At 60.8% G+C, this 12,845-nt stretch overlaps 1 protein-coding gene across 1 annotated transcript in view; it reads left to right on the top strand.

Moving 5' to 3' along the window:
• LOC144372094 (mitotic spindle assembly checkpoint protein MAD1-like) overlaps window positions 1-12,845 on the top strand; it is a 257,564-nt gene that overhangs the window by 234,180 nt on the left and 10,539 nt on the right. The window lies entirely within an intron of this gene.

Here is a 12,845-nt window from a genome sequence, read left to right as displayed (position 1 = left end):
AGGCTCCTCCATTCACCACCTCCGCCACACAGCCTCCTGTGTGGCTGGTGCTCGCTGGTTTCTCCATAGGTGCCCCCCACCCTCGGGGAGCAGCAGGGCAGCAGCTGACACTTGTCCAGGAAGCCCAGGGACGTAGGACGTGGGCCGCTTCCCCTCCTGGCCGCATATAGAGCCCTAGCCCTGGCCCCCCACTCCCCGCACTGCAGCCCCACCCTGGAGGAAGGAGGGGTGACCCAGGGACCCGGGGGCCATGAGTCTGCCACCTCCCTGTCCAAGGAGGCAGCTGGAGACTGGCCCCTCTCCTCTGACCACGTCTTTGCTGCTTGGGCTTCCCTCGTCCTCAGGAGCAGCTGCAGAGCCCAATGGCACCGATGGTTCTGGACGTCACAGGCCCTGTGTCTGGGAGTGGCCCCTGGTTGCCTCTCCAGTCCCCACAGAGTCCCCCAATGGTGACGTCCTCACTGCCCTCCATTGAAACAGAAACTGAGGGTAGAGCGACAACAAGGTCAATGCCAGTGGGCTGGACCCACGGGGCCAGCTCTGATCCCTTCAATGGCCCTGGCTTGGCCCTTGTCACTGGCTGGGTCACAGGAGAACAAACACAGGAGGTCAGGGCCACCCAGCTCCTTCTGAGGCCTCTGGTCCTGTCATCTGAAGAGCTGCACCCTGGGGGCCTATGAGCGGTCAGGGTCTTGTGTCTGCCAGGCGTGGTGAGGGGGCCTGGCTGCTCAGGTCACCTGGAGGGGCTTCCTGCAGCCCAGGGCCACCATCTCCACTGACCTCCAGGCCTGTGGGCGGGCCACAGCTTCGGCCTGAGCTGGCTGCCCTGGTGGCTCTGCCTCCCAGCCCTGGAGCCCACACCCCAAAATAGCCCAGGGTGCAGGCCACTGACCAAAGGCTCGCTCTAGGGCCCCAGCCACACAGGACAGGCAGGGTGCCCTTGTGGGATCCCTCTCCACACGAGGCATTTGAAATGACTCCCGTTTCTCTCTAAGCAAAGGCCAGAATCCCCACGTGGCCAGCAGGGCCCCATAGCATGTGCCACAGCTGCTGTCACAAGCTGCCACAGGCTGAGGGACTTGAAGTCACGGGGGCTTACTTTACAGTTCTGGAGGGCGGAAGTCCCAGGACCAAAGCGTTGGAAGGGCCAGTGCCTTCTTGAGGTCCAAAGGGGACGCGCCTCCCGCCTGATCTGCAGCCCCCAAGGACACCAGCGCGTCCTCAAGGCCAGCAGCGGCGTGCCCGCGTCTCCCAGGCTGGCTCGGCTCCCATCGAGAGACCAGGAAACAGTCTCTGTCCTCAGGTGTGGTTTCTCTCTTCCTCTGCTGTGCCGGGAGGCCATCACACACACTGTCCCCTCCACAGCTAAACCTCCCCGCCTGGGGCCAGCCATCAGCATCGATGTCCACCTGGGAGTGAGGGTCCCCCTGTGGCCATGCTGGCTTACTCCTGAGTGATGGGCACTAGGTTCTCCTAGACCATCATGGTCCAGGGCAGGGCATGGCCCACAGGCACATGGGGGACAGGGGATTTGCTCTATAGAGTCCACGAGCTGCCAGAGCCGGGGGACATCCGAAGTCCCCCAGGTGGGAGCGCCCAGAGAGAGCTCCAGGGGGTGGGGTGCTATAGCAAGGACAGAGGCAGCCTGCTCCGGGAGGCCAGCTCCAGCAGGTGGACCCAGGCTCAGGCCAACCTCCAGGGACGGATCAGCTGCCCAGGTCTCATGGGCTGAGGGCCTGAGGGTGGTGGGCTACTTCCCCCAGGGTGCCCCCCGAGGTCTGTCTGGAGGTGAGAGCAAAGGCTCATCTCTCCCACACTGCCTGGACGTTGTCACTGGGTTGGCAGATTACAGGGCATAGTGGATTCTCTGCGCCCACCAAGGTGCCCCCTCTCAGGAGGGGGCCCTGGTCCCAGAGCCTGCTGTATGCTGGACCTTCATGGGCTGTTACTTCCTATGTATAGCAAATCCCATGTTCCTGCAGGCACGAGTGTGTGTGTGTGTGTGTGTGTGTGTGTGTGTGTGTGTGTGTGTGTGCATGTGCGTGTGTGTGTGAACACATGTGCATGTAGCTCAGTCTGGAATCAGGACATGGGCAGGGCAGTCACAGACTAGAACGGTGACTACCTACATGTCACATGGCTCTGGCTGCACAACACAAAGGTGACTTTCCCCACAAGATGGGGGTCTGCTGCTCCCTGAGCATGGCCCCACAGTGTCCAGGGCTCTGATCAAAGCCAGGCGTGGAGGACACAGTGGAGCTGGTGAGCTAGGTCTCTCCCTCCCTGACCCCGCAGAAGTGCAGTCTCTCCTGGTGGTCATCCTGGCCAGCCCGGCCTGTGGCCTTCATCTCTGGCTCCGGCTTGGAGGGAAGAAGGGGGCTGGATGCATGTCACTCATCATGGTGCCCATGAGTGGTGGCCTGAGCTTCAGTCTGAGCAGGAAAGATAGGCAAGGAAGAGGAGGCGTGGGGGCCTGCTGTGTGTGGACCCAGGGCCAGGCAGGGGCCACAGTTGGCCAAGTGAGTGCTGCCCTGGGGTGCCGCTGGGCTGACCGACAGTAACCCCAACTCTCATTTTGCTAAGGGGTAGAGGCCAGCTGCAGAGAAGAGTCCCTTGACCCAACCAGGGTCAAAAAACTTCCAGGATCGCAGGAAGGCTGGCTCCAGGGGGAGCTTCCAGGCCCGTCTTCACAGTCGTACTGCAGAGGGACGGCCAAGCCCACTGCTGTCCAGCATGGTCAGAGTGGGTCCACACCTCCGCTCCCCGGTGTCCCTCTCTGCTGCTGTCTGCAGCAGCCCCTGGCCCTCGGCACTGACTGTAGACCACAGGAGGCCCACCTGAGCTCTCACCTGCAAGGGGTGCTGCATCGCACTAGCCTTCCTGGCTTGTAGGCACAGTGGACTCTGCAGCAGCCAGTAGGCCATGTCCACACAGCAAAGTCTCAGCTCTCAGCACCTGGAACACCCGATGGCATGTGGCCCTTGGGCACACAGGAGGGCAGAGCAGGCAGCCCTGGTGTCCCTGGACTGGAGTGAGCAACTGAGGCCCAGACAGGCCCCTGAGCCTGCAGCGCCGGGAGGTCTCAGCTGGCCTCCAAGCCACATGCAGAATGCAACCTTCAGGCTCCCTCCTACGGCGGGGAGGGCGAGAGGGACAGAGAATCAAGTGCCATCGGGCGCTCCTGGCCCCCGGGGTGAGCTCCGGAACACAGCACAGACAGCCATCATTACTGTGGCAGAATCCGGCTGCTGGGAGTCTGGGGCAGAGAACGGAGACAGCACTGGCCAGAGCAGACCCAGAATGGGAGTGGACATGGGCGCTCTGCTTCTGCTGGCTCAGGAGCTGCTGGGGGGCTCCGTGCAGCCCGCACCCTCCCAGAGCCGCAGGCCTCCGCGCAGGGCTGCCGGGGGAAGGACCCGGTGCTGGGAGGACAGCATGGGCCTCAGGTCCTCCAGTGGCGTGGCCGGCTTCTCCAGCTCCCTCCTCGTGCCCTTCCAGGGCTTCCGCCAGCCTTTCTCCAAGTGACGTGCTTCTCTTAAATCTGGTCCTGTTCCTCCATGACCCCTGGTGGCTGTGCCAAGGCCCTTGGGCATCGCTTGTCTGGGGGGTGGTTTAAAGGAGGGCCTTTCTCTGTAGTCTCTTCAAGAGCTGCGAGACCTTGGTAGAACCTACCAGAACCCACTGGAACCTGCGTCTCTCTCACCTTCCCTCTAAGTCCTCTCAGCAACCATCTGGACCTTTCTGTAGAATGTGGACACTGGGCCCTTCTGATGTGGGAGCCAAGGAAGAGCCTCCCTGGCCCTTACAGATGCGGCCCAGGCTGCTTCCTGTCCCCATGGAGGAGGTGACAGGCCTTTGGTGATGGCAGCACGTGGCCTGGGGGTTGAGGGGTGTTCATCTGGTAAAAGGGACCCCACATGCAAGTTGCTCGCTCGGAAGCCAAGTGCCAGCGTCAACCCGGGCCGTGACTGGAGGAGGCAGGGGCTGGTGGGAGCCAGCTGCTCTCCCAGCAGCGTGGGGACCCTTCAGTGGGCCACAGGAGAAAGGTTCCTCCTGCTGCAGCTGCTACAGTGTCTTTAGGGTGGAGGGACAGGGCGACGTGTCCCCAGCCCCTGCTGTCCCCTCTCCTTTGGTGGGGGTGCAGCTTTAGATGGGAGCATCCTGTGTCTCAGGGCAGGTGCGCCTCGGGGAGAGGCTGGGGGGCCTCCCTGGGGAACAACTCCACTTTCTGTGACTTTCCTGGACCTGAGAGACCGTCCTGTGCCTCCCATTGACAGGGTCAGTGCCGGGGAGGGACACAGCGGAGACCACGCCTTTCCCTTCCTGAGTGGAGCCTGCTGCGGGGAGCCGGTGGCAGAGGGGACATGAGCCAGCTGGAGGCCTTTGAAACATGGGCTGGAAAGGCCCCAGCAGACAGGGCCTAGCCAGGCTGTCACCGCCTGGGCAGGTGTCCTCGGGGACAGAGACGCAGCCCTTCCCCAGAGCTCACACCACAAGGGGGCTCGACAGGGAGGGACGGGGAGAGTGTGTCTGACCTTGTCTCTCGCGGTTCAGTACAGAACTAGGGATACAGGTCCCTCTGGGCTTTCTGGACAGGGCTCCAGGGCCCTGCCGTCCAATATGGTGGCCACTAGCACAAGAATTTAGATGAATGAATTAAGTCAAAATTAAACTCCTCAGCCACTCTGGTGATGCTCGGGGCTCAGTGGCCAGGTCGTCTGGCAACAGCGCTGCGTCCTAACCTTCCTCCCCACCTGCTTTACAGTCCCTGACCCCCCGCACTGCCCAGCCAGTGTTCAGAAGATTCTCTGATTTCTTCTAAATTCAGGCCTCTGCTCACACACTGATCTGGTTCTAGTTCCGTCTCTCTTTGCACAGTTCTGTGGATTCCAGTGATGAGCCCTACACACCTTTTGCTACGTCTAGTGTTATGATAAATGGTTCATTTTAGTTCATGTCCAGTAATTGCTGTAAGTTATAGAAATGGCAGTCTTTGTATATTAGTCTTGTATCTTGCAACTTTACTGAATTTACACCTTGATTTTAGCAAATTCTCTGGGTTCTGCGTATTCCATCAATCTCTGGGCAGGAGGGCAGTTTAGCAAGACATTGCCAGTCCTCGTGCCTCGGCTTTGTGGGATGCTGTTGGCAAACCTTCACCCCTCCTCCAGGCACTGAGAGAGAAGAGGACCTCCCTGCCCAGCTGGACTTGGGCTTGGCCACGGGACCTATTCTGGCTGACAGAATAGAGTGGACCTGAGGCAAGCTGAGGCCAGAAATGCACTTGTGCAGTTAGGCCTCTGTGGTCTAGGATCTCAGAAAAAGAGCTTTGAACTTGCACCTGACCCGCAGTCTCCAGCTGCATGAAGCAGAGAAGTGGAGCCATCTCCTGGTTTCCTGGCTGGGTCAGCCAGACCAGTCACCCTGTGAGGTCATGAGCTCAGGGTATGTGCTGAGCTGAGAACCCAGGGGGGGTTTGTTACACAGCATTTATGTGGCTGTTGCTGACTGATACAGCAAAGCTAGACTTGAGTCTTTAACCTATTATGTGTTTAAATGGGAGCGCCTGGTGGGAGGGCGCTGTGTGAATAAGGAGCTCAGGGGAAGAGGAGGAGGATTTAGCCCCAGGAGACCTAGAAGGGGCAGCAGGTGAGTTATGGGGCCCGCAGGCTGTGGTGCTTTCTAGTCTTAAAGAAGAAATTACTTCCTAAAGAAAAGGCACCAACTTAGGAAAGCAGAAGATCAACCTCTGCCACAGGCCTGAGCTGTGGGATGAGGCCCCAGGCTGCCGCTTGGCTCTCTGCCTCCCCCTTCCCGCGCCCCCGTGAGGCGACTGGTTCCTCTCAACAGTGTCAAGCTCCGTGCCCTGCGCTGGAGCTAAGGACTGGGGCCTTCCGGAGCTGGTGCAGGCAAGCCAGGGTGCCGCTTGGCAGCTGGCAAGGGACACGAAATGTGGGGTTGCATCCTGTCCTGTGTCCAGCCCTCAGTGCTGCCCTGGGCAAAGCCGGGGCCTGGTCTTTGGAGGCACTCAGGCCCACCCCTGCTACCCAGAGACACCGTCACTGATGTGCCCCACCTGTGCAGCCATCTGCTTCCAGGGGCCAAGTGCACCCTCCCCTGGGCACACAGGAGAAAGAAGTCCTCCAGCAGGACACCGAGGTCCCTCTGGGTGAGGCGGCTTGTGCCTACCCACCTCTGCTTGGCTCCCTCGGTGTTTGGAACGGCCCAGCTCTGCAGTCCCGGCTGACGAGACTGTCCATCTCTGTGCCCTGAGACCTGCCCCGTATCTTTCATGGTCCACTCCCAGAGGGGACGTGGAGGGGTCACCCACATGTTGATGGGCATCTCAACAGCGTAACGAAGTGGAGGCTGGCGTGTGAGATGCCACCTGGAGACGTGGCTCCCGGGGAGTGGGAGAGCATATGGAACCAACCTCCAGGACAGGCCAGTGTGGTGGGTGGGCGGCCCTGGTGACCACGGGGGCCGCTGTAGCGTTTGTCCTAAACTGAGCACTTCCACCTCAGGAAGGAAAGCGGGTGCTGTGGGACCCTCTGTTTCCAGCCAGACAGAGTTGTCCGACTCAGCGGGAGATAAATACAAGCCTTCACACTCCAAAGTACTAGTCCTGCTCATAACTTTTCAAACAAGGAATAAAGACGAGGAGACACATAAAAATGGTTCTGTCAATTTGGCCCAATTTCAAATTATCTAATTAGAGGAGAGCCAGAGCTTCCTATTTCTAGAAGCGTTTACTGAGGTTGTTTCCCAGCGAGAGGGTGAGATGAACAGAGGGAGGGTCGGTGGCACAGGGTGGGGACAGTCAGGACCAAGGGCCTGGGCAGCCATGGCCCAGCACGTGGAACCACCAAGGCTTGTGATGCCAGTCAGGGGTGATCTGTCCCTCTGCCAGTGAACAGCAGATGGTTGGCTGGGACGGTAACACCCTGCTGGTCTGTTGCACTTAGACGGAACAATCTGGATACCCGGTATTCTGCAGCCTTCTTACTCTTCCATGTCACCTGGGCCACTCCCTCTCCAACTGTGCCCTTCTTGGGACAAGGTGACACATGCAGTGAGTAGGAAAGCATTCACCATGCGCAGGTGAAGGGCCTCACCCCCGTTCCCGTTAGGACCCCCTCCAGGCGCCAACCTGCGCCCCATTCCCTCCCGCCATCTTCCAGTCTCTGATTCACCCCAGCAGTTGGGGTGTTGAGGGGCGTGGGGTGACAGTGTGTCGGGAAGTGACAGCATCGGTCCGAAGAAGCCCCTTGTCTCAGGAGGCTGTTGGCCATGGCCTGACCACACCGGGCGGCAGGATACTGCCACGTTCCTTCTCCAGAGTCCGTCCAGGCCCACGGGGCGGTGCAGACCCAGGTGGACAAGAGCACCCCTCAGGACCTCTTCCACGGTCCGACAGCAGCTTCCACATGGCACAACTTCAGACGCCAAGGGGGTCTGTGCTTGTGGTCACCCTCCAGCTCAGGCAGAGCCCCAGCTGCCAGTCCAAGCCACGGTGTGTGCGGTGCCCACCTGTGTGCCCTCTTCCTGGCAGATAGTCCCTCTGGCCTTGGAAGAGGGACCTGAGGCTCCCGGTTTAGCCTGTACTGCTGTCTGGGGGCCCTGCTGGGGGGTGGGGGCACACTCAGAAGGCTGCCCACCCAGACCAGGTCACGTTCATGTGCTGGGACAGGTGCTGAGGCAGAAGCACTGGACACAACGGTTCCAAGGACAGGCTGCTCCAGCTGGGGCGGGAGACAGGTCAGCGGTTTCCAGGGTGGGTTCCGTGTGCGGGAAGCCCTGGGCGTGTGGGAAGGCCTGGTCCCTAACAGAGCAGGTGTGGGGCTGTGCCGAGGGACAGCTGTGGCTCAGGTGGGCGGAGCAGAGTCTCCGAGAGCAAGGCAGGCCACAGCTGTTTCCCAGAGGTTGTGGGAGGGGACCCCTGGTGGCGGCCCTCGCCCTCACCTGCCTGTCTCATCTGTGCCTAGCAGCTCGCTGCACACCTGGGGGTGTCCTGATGTGAATGTCACCTGTCACACTCCCAGTGGGGTGGAAGGCTGGGATGTTGTTTGGTTAGATAGCTCTGGGCTGTAGGGGTGAGGTCAAAGGAGGGGGCAGGAGATAGCGGCCAGGGCTTTGGGCAGCCCCAGGTGAGCAGGGCGGGGGACATGGAGGTGGGGAAGGACCTGGGAACGTCTAAGAGGGAAGACTGGCCTCCTGTGACCAGGGTCCGGGAAGGAGTACTCAGGGAAGCTGAGGAATTGGAAGCCACATCTCCGGTCTGGGGCTGGCCTGAAGCAGGGAGGGAGCCCAGTTGCTGGCCGAGGCCCAGGGTGCCTCTCTGAGGGCCCTGCGGAACCACGGCTCTGGCTCCTGGGGGCCCACGGCTGCCTCTTGTTTCTGACCCTGTGGAGAGCTCCTTCCAGAGGACTGAACCCCACTTTTAGCCTCTGCAGGGATCGTACAGCCCACCCCCAAAGTCCCTTCAGTGGGAAAGACCCTGAGGCCCTCCTGGGCCTGTCCAAGTGACGTGCTTTCTGGGGCTGGAGGGACATTCTGCTCCGTGGGGCCGGTGGTGACTCGGGACTGAGCGCGCTCTGCTGGCTGCAGGAGCAGGGTCGTGTCATTTCCCTCTGGAGTCTGCGTGTCCACTGTGGGCAGGGCTTAGAGGGGCCCTGCCGCTGTGCTGGGCGGCAGGAGGGCAGTGCTGTCCTTCTCCTTCAACAGGGCTGCTCCACAGCGTTTCCGAGGATCAGTTTTGAAATGTGCAGTGATTAAGGACTGTCCTGGCCACGCGGCTCTTCTGCCAGCAAGACACAGGCTGATAAGGGCCATCTGTGGAGGTGATTCCAGTGGGCCCCACGTTGGCCACCGCAGGGCCAGCCTGGCCTCATCCGGTCTCCAGCCCACTCCTGTGGTCAGCCGAGCCAGCCTGTCCCTGTGGTCTGAAGGCACGTCAGCAGAAGTCACCCAGGGGCATGCAGGGAGACTCCTTGTCCCCCTAAAGGGGATTTTAATCCTGCAAAGCCAACAGCCCGGGGAGGCGTGGCCACGCAGAGCAGGGGCCTCGCAGCCAGGGTTGAGGCACGTTGTGCAGAGCCTGCCTCTGAGGAGAGAAAACGGGCAGGAAGAGAAGGGGACGAGGACGAGGGGGACAGCAGAGAAACAGGAAGGGGACCGGCTGAGTGGCAGGGTCTGCAAGACCAGCTGAAGAAACAGTGATGCGAAGAGCACCTTATTCCAGATGGGACATGAGACAGGTGACAAGGAGGGCACACGGGGTGGGAGTGGGGGTTCACTCTGCGTGTCTCTGGGGGTACCGTGCATTTGGTAGCACATGGCTTTGGGTGTCTGTGAGGTCTTATTTCAGGGGATCAGCTCTTGAACTCTCTCTTGGTGGGCCTCACCCAATCAGTTGAAAGCCTGAAGAAACCTAAAGGGTGAACCTCCCCTAAATAAGAGGGGATTCTCCTATGCCTAAGAGCCTCCAGACTAGGTCATCAGATGTTTTCCTGCCTCAGACTCGAAATGAACAATAGCTCTTACAGGTTCCGAAGACGCTGGCTGAAAAACACTCACACTATCACTGTCCCTCCTGGATCAGTGATGGCCGAGTCCCTCTCCAGATCCCGGGTGTGCCTGCCTCTGTAACATGGAGCCCGAGGCTCCCGTAGCTCTTTCTGTGAGTACAGTGTATAGGGGAAAGCATTTTAACAATGCGTCTCAACTGAACACGTGAACATCTTCCGGCCACTGTTTCCCAGACCGCGCGGCACCTCAGCTCTTCACGACCCCCGCTGCATGGGGTGGTGCAAGTCATCAGAGATGGCCTACTCGTGCGGAGCTTCTAAGCCAGCGCTGTGCCTCTTTACGTGACGGCCTGCGCCTCGTGGACTTTGGCGTCCGCAGGGGTCCTGGGACCAGCCCTGCAGCCCACCAAGGGGTGGCTGTGCCTGCTCTGCTGTGGGCTCGGTGTCTCTGGGCCACGGCTGCTGAGGGGGGCGGGGGAGCAGGTCCACCCTCAGGCCATGGGGAAGGCCGGACAGGACGGGGAAGCTGCTCTTCTTGGGGAGGAGCCGGCCCCCCAGCACCGTTGGAGAAGGAGGTGAAGCAGGAGAGCAGAACACGGAGCTCCGGAGGAGACAACAAGTACAGGAGCCTTTGTCCCCCCGGCAGCGCAGCGGCCAGCCTGCGGGCAGGGCGGAAACTGGTTTGGGGAGGGTTCTGTTCCTTTGCCTTCCCAGAGAGGAGCCAGCCAGTGGGTAATGGCCACAGGATACAGAGCGCATCCTCCCGTTCCACGAGGGCCTCGTAGCTGAGGCTCCCTTCAGTGTGTCTAGTCTCAGTCATCCTTCTGTCAGGAGGAGGGACAGCGTTGGTCGGAAGGCGATGGCCCTGCAGAGGAGCCGGGAGCAGGGCCTCCCATCCCTTCCGGCCTCCTCCACAGCACACGGCCCCCAGGACCCCCCTCTCTGCACCACTCTTCAAGGGCCCAGGTGGCCTCTGGGACTGGGGGGCAGGGGACTTGCCCAGGAGCAGCTGGAGGCCTGGCATGGTGCACCTCCTGCCCAGTCCACATGTCACAGCTGTGGGACCGGCCCAGGCATTGGTGACGACCCCCACAGCAGACCCCCGGCACACGCCTGGAAGAGCCCTGCTGTCTGAGTGGTGGCAGGCTCTGGGGCCAGAGGGACAGGAGCAGCCTGGGGTGCTATCCACAGTGACCAGCCCAGGAGGCCATCTGCCTATGATGACCAGCTCTGAAGGCCAGCCTATCCACAGTGACCAGCCCTGGAGGCCAGCCCATCTGCAGTGACCATCCCAGGAGGCCAGACATGACCAGTGACCATCCCAGGAGGCCAGTCATCCATAGTGACCACCCCAGAAGGCTGATCTGTGACTAGTCCAGTGGCCACTCCAGGAGTGGCTCTGGCAGAGGAAGGAGGGAGGTGGGCCCAGGTGCAGCAGGGGGCAAAGGGTGGGGGAGGTGGACGGAAGCTGTGGGCTTAGGTGCGTGACGGGGTGGCCAAATAGGTGGGCCTGGGGCAGCAGCGAGAATCCGGGATTCCCGGGTCCCTGGTGAGGACCTTTGCCAAGCTGAGGCCTGTGGGAGCCAGGCTGCTCCATGCAGGTGGCTTCAAGAGGCCTGAGCTCTCCTGGTGGGGATGGCCTGTCCCTGTCACCCTTGAGGGGTCTGGCATGTACTGGACAACAGTGCTGCAGGAAGCCAACAGTCCTGTGCTGTGGGGGACGAAGCTACCTGGAGCAGGGCAATGGCTAGCAAACCCGTGTGTAAAAGAGACCACATCCACCCAGTGGGCTGGGGAGGCATGACACCAAGCAGCCAAAATCGAGCCTGGGGCAGGCTGTGGGCAGCAGGGGCCAGCTCTGCGTCCACTTCTCAGGCGGTCAGGCCTGCTCCAGCCACACAAGAAGCCCAGTTAACTTGGACAAGCTCCCAAGAGCGCTAAAGGAGAGGCAGGCCTGGCCGCCCCGCCCACTGCCGCCCTGCGCACAGCCAGGCCTGGGGGCTTCTGCCTGGGCACAGCGGCAGTCCTGTAGGGCCGAGGTCATTTTAGATTAGGAAACTGAGGCTCAAGGGTCCAGACTGTGCCTGAGATTCACTTCCATGGCTTCCCACAGAAGATCCACGCCTTCAGGGAGGGGGTGCACTCAGCTGGGGACTTGTCACCGGCCTCCCTGGACTCCTGGTTTCCCTGCAGGAAGAGGGAAAGGGCTTTGAGGGGGCAGGGGAGGGCAGACGGGCTGCAGTGTGACCATCCCCAGGAATCTCTGACCACGGCATAGGTCATCCCTCCAAGGCCAAAGGCCTCTCCTCCCCAAGAGCCCCACTTCCTGCTGGCTTCACATGGAGCTCACCCCGATGTGCCTCCCAGGTCTGTCCCCCACGCAGCCTGGCAGTGAGGGGCCGTGGTCTTCTGCCTCGCTGGCACAGAGGGTCCACTGAGCTGTGGGTGAGTTTTGATCTTGGACAGTCGACGTCCACTTTCTAGGAGCAGAATCATCTAACGGCTCTAATCTCCGGTCTGTTGGTTTCATTATTTAAACAAAAATGAAATGTGACCCAGAGTGAGAAACAAGACCAAGCGTGCGGCCGAGAGCAGCGACGAGGCAATTACAGCCCAGCCGGCGAAGCAGGGCCCCCTCCCGGGACAGGATCAGGAGTCCCCCCAGGTGGGAAGGAGACATAAATGGCTATTGCCAAAGCGAGCCTGTGGGAAATCTCACCATAATGGCACATTTGGAGAGAACAAATCAACTCCCAGGCTGTTCCGACTGCGGCCGTCCAAAGCTGGCGGCCTGGCAGCTGCGCCCTGCCAGCTCATTATCACACGACTCTCATTTCCAGCCCTGGAGGGCTTTGTCGTCAGTCTCCAGAAGCCCAGGATGACTCTCTGCCAAGCCAGAGGGTGAGGCCGGAAGTCCTCGGGGGGCATGTGCCTCTGAAAGGGAGGGTCATTGGGGTGCCCGGTGCAGAGGTTGGGACCTCTGCTGTGGTGTCCCACACGTCATTTCCAGGTGGTGGTGGGGGGCCCTGGAGGTAGAGGGTGGCATGGCGGGAGTTTGGGGTCTGAGGAAGAGCAGGGTGGAGGCAGGGAGCCTGGGCGGGGAGGAGGGGCCTCTGTTCTCCTCTAAGGGCAAGTCGACTTCAGCTCACCTTGACCCCAGGGTCTTGATCCAGTTGGCCCCCAGAGTCCTCTGACTGCTACTGTTCTCCACGTCTCTCTCCACCTGCCTCATGGGCCTCCCCATCCCTCTCTCCAATCCCAGTGTAGCCCGTCTCCCAGAGACTAGCTCAATTTCTATCTTCCAGGATACAGCAATTA

The sequence above is a fragment of the Ictidomys tridecemlineatus genome, chromosome Y (genome assembly GCF_052094955.1).
Source record: "Ictidomys tridecemlineatus isolate mIctTri1 chromosome Y, mIctTri1.hap1, whole genome shotgun sequence".
Lineage (NCBI taxonomy): Eukaryota > Metazoa > Chordata > Mammalia > Rodentia > Sciuridae > Ictidomys > Ictidomys tridecemlineatus.
Note: the sequence above shows the minus strand (reverse complement) of the source record. Positions and strands in the feature narration are given on the sequence as shown.